Raw genomic sequence first — 9,309 nt, 5'->3', positions numbered from 1 at the left:
CCTCCCTCAGCACTGACCCTCCCTCAGCACCGACCCTCCCTCAGCACTGACCCTCCCTCAGCACCGACCCTCCCTCAGCACTGACCCTCCCTCAGCACTGACCCTCCCTCAGCACTGACCTTCCCTCAGCACCGACCCTCCCTCAGCACTGACCCTCCCTCAGCACCCACTCCCTCAGCACTGACCCTCCCTCAGCACTGACCCTCCCTCAGCACTGACCCTCCCACAGCACTGACCCTCCCTCAGCACCGACCCTCCCTCAGCACCGACCCTCCCTCAGCACTGACCCTCCCACAGCACTGACCCTCCCTCAGCACTGACCCTCCCACAGCACTGACCCTCCCTCAGCACTGACCCTCCCTCAGCACTGACCCTCCCTCAGCACTGACCCTCCCACAGCACTGACCCTCCCACAGCACTGACCCTCCCACAGCACTGACCCTCCCTCAGCACCTATTCCCTCAGCACTGACCCTCCCTCAGCACTGACCCTCCCTCAGCACTGACCCTCCCACAGCACTGACCCTCCCTCAGCACTGACCCTCCCTCAGCACTGACCCTCCCACAGCACTGACCCTCCCTCAGCACTGACCCTCCCACAGCCGCCACTCCCTCAGCACTGACCCTCCCACAGCACTGACCCTCCCTCAGCAGTGACCCTCCCACAGCACCGACTCCCTCAGCACTGACCCTCCCTCAGCACTGACCCTCCCTCAGCACCGACCCTCCCTCAGCACTGACCCTCCCTCAGCGCTGACCCTCCCTCAGCCCCCACTCACTCAGCACTGACCCTCCCACAGCACTGACCCTCCCTCAGCACTGACCCTCCCACAGTGCCCGCTCCCTCAGCACCGACCCTCCCTCAGCACCGACCCTCCCTCAGCACCGACACTCCCTCAGCACTGACCCTCCCACAGCACCCACTCCCTCAGCACTGACCCTCCCACAGCACCCACTCCCTCAGCACTGACCCTCCCTCAGCACCCACTCCCTCAGCACTGACCCTCCCTCAGCACTGACCCTCCCTCAGCACTGACCCTCCCTCAGCACCCACTCCCTCAGCACTGACCCTCCCTCAGCACTGACCCTCCCTCAGCACTGACCCTCCCATAGCACCCACTCCCTCCGCACTGACCCTCCCACAGCACCCACTCCCTCAGCACTGACCCTCCCTCAACACTGACCCTCCCTCAGCACTGACCCTCCCACAGCACTGACCCTCCCTCAGCACTGACCCTCCCTCAGCACCGACCCTCCCTCAGCACTGACCCTCCCTCAGCACCCACTCCCTCAGCACTGACCCTCCCTCAGCACTGACCCTCCCACAGCACTGACCCTCCCTCAGCACTGACCCTCCCTCAGCACTGACCCTCCCACAGCACTGACCCTCCCTCAGCACTGACCCTCCCTCAGCACTGACACTCCCTCAGCACTGACCCTCCCACAGCACTGACACTCCCTCAGCACTGACCCTCCCTCAGCACTGACCCTCACTCAGCACTGACCCTCCCACAGCACTGACACTCCCTTAGCACTGACCCTCCCTCAGCACTGACCCTCCCACAGCACTGACCCTCCCTCAGCACTGACCCTCCCTCAGCACTGACCCTCCCACAGCACTGACCCTCCCTCAGCACTGACCCTCCCTCAGCACCGACCCTCCCTCAGCACTGACCCTCCCTCAGCACCCACTCCCTCAGCACTGACCTTCCCTCAGCACCGACCCTCCCTCAGCACTGACCCTCCCTCAGCACTGACCCTCCCTCAGCACTGACCCTCCCACAGCACTGACCCTCCCTCAGCACTGACCCTCCCTCAGCACCGACCCTCCCTCAGCACTGACCCTCCCACAGCACTGACCCTCCCTCAGCACTGACCCTCCCACAGCACTGACCCTCCCTCAGCACTGACCCTCCCACAGCACTGACCCTCACTCAGCACCGACCCTCCCTCAGCACTGACCCTCCCTCAGCACCCACTCCCTCAGCACTGACCCTCCCTCAGCACTGACCCTCCCTCAGCACTGACCTTCCCTCAGCACCGACCCTCCCTCAGCACTGACCCTCCCTCAGCACCCACTCCCTCAGCACTGACCCTCCCTCAGCACTGACCCTCCCTCAGCACTGACCCTCCCACAGCGCCTACTCCCTCAGCACTGACCCTCCCTCAGCACTGACCCTCCCTCGGCACTGACCCTCCCTCAGCACTGACCCTCCCTCAGCCCCCACTCCCTCAGCACTGACCCTCCCACAGCACTGACCCTCCCACAGCACCCACTCCCTCAGCACTGACCCTCCCTCAGCGCTGACCCTCCCTCAGCCCACACTCCCTCAGCACTGACCCTCCCTCAGCACTGACCCTCCCACAACGCCCCCTCCCTCAACACTGACCCTCCCTCAGCACTGACCCTCCCACAGCACCCACTCCCTCAGCGCTGACCCTCCCTCAGCCCCCACTCCCTCAGCACTGACCCTCCCTCAGCACTGACCCTCCCTCAGCCCCCACTCCCTCAACACTGACCCTCCCTCAGCACTGACCCTCCCACAGCACCCACTCCCTCAGCACTGACCATCCCTCAGCTTGACCCTCCCTCAGCCCCCACTCCCTCAGCACTGACCCTCCCTCAGCACTGACCCTCCCTCAGCCCCCACTCCCTCAGCACTGACCCACTCCCTCAGCACTGTCCCTCCCTCAGCACCCACTCCCTCAGCACTGACCCTCCCTCAGCACCCGCTCCCTCAGCACTGACCCTCCCTCAGCTTGACCCTCCCACAGCACCCACTCCCTCAGCACTGCCCCTCCCTCAGCTCTGACCCTCCCACAGCACCCACTCCCTCAGCACTGACCCTCCCTCAGCACTGACCCTCCCTCAGCTCTGACCCTCCCACAGCACCCACTCCCTCAGCACTGACCCTCCCTCAGCACTGACCCTCCCTCAGCACTGACCCTCCCACAGCACTGACCCTCCCTCAGCACTGACCCTCCCACAGCACCCACTCCCTCAGTACTGACCCTCTCAAAGCCCCCACTCCCTCAGCACTGACCCTCCCTCAGCACTGACCCTCCCTCAGCACAGACACTCCCACAACACCCACTCCCTCAGCACTGACCCTCCCTCAGCACTGACCCTCCCTCAGCACTGACCCTCCCTCAGCACTGACACTCCCACAGCCCCCACTCCCTCAGCACTGACCCTCCCTCAGCACTGACCCTCCCTCAGCACTGACCCTCCCCCAGCGGTGACCCTCCCCCAGCACTGACCCTCCCTCAGCACTGACGCTCCCTCACCACTGACCCTCCCTCAGCACTGACCCTCCCTCAGCACTGACACTCCCACAGCCCCCACTCCCTCAGCACTGACCCTCCCTCAGCACTGACCCTCCCTCAGCACTGACCCTCCCCCAGCGGTGACCCTCCCCCAGCACTGACCCTCCCTCACCACTGACCCTCCCTCAGCACTGACCCTCCCTCAGCACCCACTCCCTCAGCACTGACATCCCTCAGCACTGACCCTCCCTCAGCACTGACCCTCCCTCAGCACCCACTCCCTCAGCACCGACCCTCCCTCAGCACTGACCCTCCCACAGCGCTGACCCACCCTCAGCACTGACCCTCCCTCAGCACTGATCCTCCCTCAGCACTGACCCTCCCTCAGCACCCACTCCCTCAGCGCTGACCCACCCTCAGCACTGACCCTCCCTCAGCACTGACCCTCCCTCAGCACTGACCCTGCCTCAGCACCGACCCTCCCTCAGCACTGACCCTCCCACAGCACTGACCCTCCCTCAGCACTGACCCTCCCTCAGCACCGACCCTCCCTCAGCACTGACCCTCCCTCAGCACCCTCTCCCTCAGCACTGACCCTCCCTCAGCACTGACCCTCCCTCAGCACTGACCCTCCCACAGCACTGACCCTCCCTCAGCACTGACACTCCCTCAGCACTGACCCTCCCACAGCACTGACCCTCCCTCAGCACTGACCCTCCCTCAGCACTGACACTCCCTCAGCACTGACCCTCCCACAGCACTGACCCTCCCACAGCACTGACCCTCCCTCAGCACTGACACTCCCTCAGCACTGACCCTCCCTCAGCACTGACCCTCCCACAGCACTGACCCTCCCTCAGCACCCACCCTCCCACAGCACTGACCCTCCCTCAGCACCCACTCCCTCAGCACTGACCCTCCCTCAGCACTGACCCTCCCTCAGCACCGACCCTCCCACAGCACTGACCCTCCCTCAGCACTGACCTTCCCTCAGCACCGACCCTCCCTCAGCACTGACCCTCCCTCAGCACCCACTCCCTCAGCACTGACCCTCCCTCAGCACTGACCCTCCCTCAGCACTGACCCTCCCTCAGCACCGACCCTCCCTCAGCACTGACCCTCCCACAGCACTGACCCTCCCTCAGCACTGACCCTCCCACAGCACTGACCCTCCCTCAGCACTGACCCTCCCACATCACTGACCCTCCCTCAGCACTGACCCTCCCTCAGCACTGACCCTCCCACAGCACTGACCCTCCCTCAGCACTGACCCTCCCTCAGCCCTGACCCTCCCTCAGCACGCACTCCCTCAGCACTGACCCTCCCTCAGCACTGACCCTCCCTCAGCACTGACCCTCCCACAGCACCCACTCCCTCAGCACTGACCCTCCCTCAGCACTGACTTTCCCTCAGCACTGACCCTCGCTCAGCACTGACCCTCCCACAGCACCCACTCCCTCAGCACTGACCCTCCCTCAGCACTGACCCTCCCTCAGCACTGACCCTCCCTCAGCACCCACTCCCTCAGCACTGACCCTCCCCTCAGCACTGACCCTCCCTCAGCACTGACCCTCCCACAGCACCCACTCCCTCAGCACTGACCCTCCCCTCAGCACTGACCGTCCCTCAGCACCCACTCCCTCATCACTGACCCTCCCTCAGCACTGTCCCTCGCTCAGCACCCACACCCTCAGCACTGACCCTCCCTCAGCACTGACCCTCCCTCAGCACTGACCCTCCCACAGCGCCCACTCCCTGAGCACTGACCCTCCCTCAGCACTGACCGTCCCTCAGCACTGACCCTCCCACAGCACCCACTCCCTCAGCACTGACCCTCCCTCAGCACTGACCCTCCCTCAGCACTGACCCTCCCTCAGCACTGACCCTCCCACAGCACCCACTCCCTCAGCACTGACCCTCCCACAGCACCCACTGCCTCAGCACTGACCCTCCCTTAGCACTGACCCTCCCTCAGCACTGACCCTCCCACAGCACTGACCCTCCCTCAGCACCCACTGCCTCAGCACTGACCCTCCCTTAGCACTGACCCTCCCTTAGCACTGACCCTCCCTCAGCACTGACCCTCCCTCAGCACTGACCCTCCCACAGCACTGACCCTCCCTCAGCACTGACACTCCCTCAGCACTGACCCTCCCACAGCGCCCACTCCCTCAGCACCCACTCCCTCAGGACTGACCCTCCCTCAGCACTGACCCTCCCACAGCACTGACCCTCCCTCAGCACTGACCCTCCCTCAGCACTGACCCTCCCACAGCACTGACCCTCCCTCAGCACTGACCCTCCCACAGCCCCCACTCCCTCAGCACTGACCCTCCCACAGCACTGACCCTCCCTCAGCACTGACCCTCCCACAGCCCCCACTCCCTCAGCACTGACCCTCCCTCAGCACTGACCCTCCCACAGCACTGACCCTCCCTCAGCACTGACCCTCCCACAGCACCCATTCCCTCAGCACTGACCCTCCCTCAGCACTGACCCTCCCTCAGCACTGACCCTCCCTCAGCACTGACCCTCCCACAGCACTGACCCTCCCTCAGCACTGACCCTCCCACAGCCCCCACTCCCTCAGCACTGACCCTCCCTCAGCACTGACCCTCCCTCAGCACTGACCCTCCCACAGCACTGACCCTCCCTCAGCACTGACCCTCCCACAGCACCGACTCCCTCAGCACTGACCCTCCCTCAGCACTGACCCTCCCTCGGCACCGACCCTCCCTCAGCACTGACCCTCCCTCAGCGCTGACCCTCCCTCAGCCCCCACTCACTCAGCACTGACCCTCCCACAGTGTCCACTCCCTCAGCACTGACCCTCCCTCAGCACTGACCCTCCCTCAGCGCTGACCCTCCCTCAGCCCCCACTCACTCAGCACTGACCCTCCCACTGCGCCCACTCCCTCAGCACTGACCCTCCCTCAGTGTCCACTCCCTCAGCACTGACCCTCCCTCAGCACTGACCCTCCCTCAGCACTGACCCTCCCACAGCACTGACCCTCCCTCAGCACTGACCCTCCCTCAGCACCGACCCTCCCTCAGCACTGACCCTCCCACAGCACTGACCCTCCCTCAGCACTGACCCTCCCTCAGCACCGACCCTCCCTCAGCACCGACCCTCCCTCAGCACCGACCCTCCCTCAGCACTGACCCTCCCACAGCACTGACCCTCCCTCAGCACTGACCCTCCCTCAGCACTGACACTCCCACAACACCCACTCCCTCAGCACTGACCCTCCCTCAGCACTGACCCTCCCTCAGCACTGACCCTCCCACAGCACCCACTCCCTCAGCACTGACCCTCCCTCAGTACTGACCCTCCCTCAGCACTGACCCTCCCTCAGCACTGACCCTCCCACAGCACCCACTCCTCAGTACTGACCCTCTCACAGCCCCCACTCCCTCAGCACTGACCCTCCGTCAACACTGACCCTCCCACAGCACTGACCCTCCCTCAGCACTGACCCTCCCACAGCACCCACTCCCTCAGCACTGACCCTCCCTCAGCACTGACCCTCCCTCAGCACTGACACTCCCACAGCACCCACTCCCTCAGCACTGACCCTCCCTCAGCACTGACCCTCCCTCAGCACCGACCCTCCCTCAGCACTGACCCTCCCTCAGCACCACTCCCTCAGCACTGACCCTCCCTCAGCACTGACGCTCCCTCAGCACTGACCCTCCCTCAGCACTGACCCTCCCACAGCACCCACTCCCTCAGCACTGACCCTCCCTCAGCACTGACCCTCCCTCAGCACTGATCCTCCCTCAGCACTGACCCTCCCACAGCACTGACCCTCCCATAGCACTGTCCCTCCCTCAGCACTGACCCTCCCTCAGCACTGACCCTCCCTCAGCACTGACCCTCCCTCAGCACCCACTCCCTCAGCACCGACCCTCCCACAGCACTGACCCTCCCTCAGCACTGATCCTCCCTCAGCACTGACCCTCCCACAGCACTGACCCTCCCATAGCACTGTCCCTCCCTCAGCACTGACCCTCCCTCAGCACTGACCCTCCCTCAGCACTGACCCTCCCTCAGCACCCACTCCCTCAGCACTGACCCTCCCTCAGCACCGACCCTCCCTCAGCACCCGCTCCCTCAGCACTGACCCTCCCTCAGCACTGACCCTTCCTCAGCACTGACCCTCCCACAGCACTGACCCTCCCTTAGCACTGACCCTCCCTCAGCACTGACCCTCCCACAGCACTGACCCTCCCACAGCACTGACCCTCCCTCAGCACTGACCCTCCCACAGCACCCACTCCCTCAGCACTGACCCTCCCTCAGCACTGACCCTCCCTCAGCACTGACCCTCCCTCAGCACCCACCCCCTCAGCACTGACCCTCCCTCAGCACCCACTCCCTCAGCACTGACCCTCCCTCAGCACCGACCCTCCCACATAACTGACCCTCCCTCAGCACTGACCCTCCCTCTGCACTGACCCTCCCTCAGCACCCACTCCCTCAGCACTGACCCTCCCTCAGCACTGACCCTCCCACACCACCCACTCCCTCAGCACTGACCCTCCCTCAGCACTGACCCTCCCTCAGCACCGACCCTCCCACAGCACTGACCCTCCCACAGCACTGACCCTCCCTCAGCACTGACCCTCCCTCAGCACTGACCCTCCCACAGCACTGACTCTCCCTCAGCACTGACCCTCCCTCAGCACCCACTCCCTCAGCACTGACCCTCCCTTAGCACTGACCCTCCCTCAGCACCGACCCTCCCTCAGCACTGACCCTCCCTCAGCACCCGCTCCCTCAGCACTGACCCTCCCTCAGCACTGACCCTCCTCAGCACTGATCCTCCCACAGCACTGACCCTCCCTCAGCACTGACCATCCCTCAGCACCGCACTCCCTCAGCACTGACCCTCCCTTAGCACTGATCCTCCCACAGCACTGACCCTCCCTCAGCACTGACCCTCCCTCAGCACCGACCCTCCCTCAGCACTGACCCTCCCTCAGCACCCGCTCCCTCAGCACTGACCCTCCCACAGCACTGACCCTCCCTCAGCACTGACCCTCCCTCAGCACCGACCCTCCCTCAGCACTGACCCTCCCACAGCACTGACCCTCCCTCAGCACTGACCCTCCCTCAGCACCTGACCCTCCCTCAGCACTGACCCTCCCACAGCACTGACCCTCCCTCAGCACTGACCCTCCACAGCACTGACCCTCCCTCAGCACTGACCCTCCCTCAGCACTGACCCTCCCACAGCACTGACCCTCCCTCAGCACTGACCCTCCCACAGCACTGACCCTCCCTCAGCACTGACCCTCCTCAGCACCGACCCTCCCTCAGCACTGACCCTCCCTCAGCACTGACCCTCCCTCAGCACTGACCCTCCCTCAGCACTGACCCTCCCTCAGCACTGACCTCCCTCAGCACCGACCCTCCCTCAGCACTGACCCTCCCTCCCACCCTCAGCACTGACCCTCCCTCAGCACTGACCCTCCCTCAGCACTGACCCTCCCACAGCACTGACCCTCCCTCAGCACCTGACCCTCCCTCAGCACCTGACCCTCCCTCAGCACTGACCCTCCCACAGCACTGACCCTCCCTCAGCACTGACCCTCCCACAGCACTGACCCTCCCTCAGCACTGACCCTCCCTCAGCACTGACCCTCCCTCAGCACTGACCCTCCCTCAGCACTGACCCTCCCACAGCACTGACCCTCCCACAGCACTGACCCCTGACCCTCCCACAGCACTGACCCTCCCTCAGCACCTATTCCCTCAGCACTGACCCTCCCTCAGCACTGACCCTCCCTCAGCACTGACCCTCCCACAGCACTGACCCTCCCTCAGCACTGACCCTCCCTCAGCACTGACCCTCCCACAGCACTGACCCTCCCTCAGCACTGACCCTCCCCACAGCCGCCACTCCCTCAGCACTGACCCTCCCACAGCACTGACCCTCCCACAGCCGCCACTCCCTCAGCACTGACCCTCCCACAGCACTGACCCTCCCTCAGCAGTGACCCTCCCACAGCACCGACTCCTCAGCACTGACCCTCCCTC

The sequence above is a fragment of the Chiloscyllium punctatum genome, chromosome X, assembly GCF_047496795.1.
Source record: "Chiloscyllium punctatum isolate Juve2018m chromosome X, sChiPun1.3, whole genome shotgun sequence".
Taxonomy (NCBI): domain Eukaryota; kingdom Metazoa; phylum Chordata; class Chondrichthyes; order Orectolobiformes; family Hemiscylliidae; genus Chiloscyllium; species Chiloscyllium punctatum.
Note: the sequence above shows the minus strand (reverse complement) of the source record.